Consider the following 1,813-nt stretch of genomic DNA (forward strand, 5'->3'; position numbering starts at 1 on the left):
TGTTCCTAGTGTTCCTTGAAAAGATTTTTTAATGGATTTTGTGTTGGGATTGCCTAGGACCAAGAGGGGGCGGGATAGTATTTTTGTGGTTGTGGATAGATTTTCTAAAATGACACACTTCATACCATGTTATAAAACTGATGATCCTACCCATATTGCTGATTTGTTCTTTCGAGAAATTGTTCGTTTGCATGGTGTGCCAAACACAATTGTTTTTGATCGTGACACTAAATTTCTTAGCCATTTTTGGAGAACTTTGAGGGCCAAATTGGGGACTAAGCTTTTGTTTTCTACTACTTGTCATCCCCAAACTGATGGTCAAACTGAAGTTGTGAATCGAACCTTGTCTACTATTTTAAGGGCTATTTTGAAGCAAAATATTAAGATGTGGGAAGAATGCTTGCCTCATATTGAATTTGCTTATAGTCGTTTGTAACATTATACTACAAAAATGTGCCCTTTTGAGATTGTTTATGGTCTGTTGCCTCGTGCCCCTATTGATTTGATGCCTTTGCCAGCTTCCAAAACTCTGAATTTTGATGCTAAACAACATGCGGAATTGATGTTGAAGTTGCATGAAACAACTAAATCCAACATAGAACACATGAATGCTAAGTACAAATTTGCTGGTGACAAAGGTAGAAGGGAATTGCATTTCGAACTTAGAGATTTGGTTTGGTTGCATTTGCGAAAAGAACGGTTTCCTGACTTGAGAAAATCTAAATTGATGCCTAGAGCTGTTGGACCATTTAAAGTGTTAGCAAAAATTAATGAGAATGCGTATAAGCTTGATTTGCCTGTAGATTATGGGGTTAGTCCCACATTTAACATTGCAGATTTGAAGCCATATTTGGGAGAATAAGATGAACTTGAGTCGAGGATGACTCAAATGCAAGAACGGGAGGATGATGAGGACATCAATACAACTGACACATCCACGCCTCCATAAGTACAACTTCCTGGTCCTATTACCCACGCTCGTGCACGTCAACTCAACTATCAGGTGTGTTCATTCATAAATTCATATGCCTCTTCATTATACCCCGGAAACATGTGCACTCTTGTTTTACTTAGGAACAATGGAGAGGATCTAATGGGGAGAGGATTTGTGCAGGATGGTTTTGGACTACAGCACAACGCCAACTTCTGACGGCCGTCACGACTTCATGCGAACTCTGATTTGGGCGTGCAAGTACTTCATAGAAAGCGTGTCAAATCTACTTTCAAATGGATCCAGTTCCATGTCCATATCGGTTCTGGAGCGGCCGCAATCTGTGTTTTACTACCGAGTCTTTTTCTGTCCACGGTGCTGTGTCACCTTCTTTGGGCCCAATGGGCCGTGTATCAAGTTGGGTTCATTAAGGACGCGTCCAAGGGTTAGAGAACGACCCTAGACCCCCTGTGGTCGCCCTCCCCCTCTTCTTATAACTTTAGCCGCCACCAAGAATAATCGGGTTTTGTTTAGATCAAAGTATAGCGTTGCTACTTTGCCGAGTTAATCCCACGATCGTTAGATCGCCGGATTGCTTGTTGCTGAACCCCAGTTGTTCAACTTATCATTTGTGTTCAATTACTATTTACAATATCAGATTTCTTTTATCTTGTTCTTGCTTGTTTCTTCGATTTGCTTGTAGGAATAGGTTGACTTGCACCGACAAGATCAATAACCCAAGGAGAGGTGTATCAATCGCTAAGACGCAACACAACGTTTATTACGGTTTTAGTCGGATCGTCAACGTGTCTCCCAAATCTTAGTTATCATGACTCACCGAAAGATCAGGCCACCCCCGTGCACATCACATGGTAAAGAAAT

General features: G+C 41.3%; 1 pseudogene; it reads left to right on the forward strand.

The window, feature by feature from the left end:
* Nucleotides 1–604: 604 nt before the first annotated feature.
* LOC107304713 lies at nucleotides 605–1,499 on the forward strand (annotated as a pseudogene).
* The last annotated feature ends 314 nt before the right edge of the window (nucleotides 1,500–1,813 follow it).

Source organism: Oryza brachyantha, chromosome 8 (assembly GCF_000231095.2).
Source record: "Oryza brachyantha chromosome 8, ObraRS2, whole genome shotgun sequence".
Lineage (NCBI taxonomy): Eukaryota > Viridiplantae > Streptophyta > Magnoliopsida > Poales > Poaceae > Oryza > Oryza brachyantha.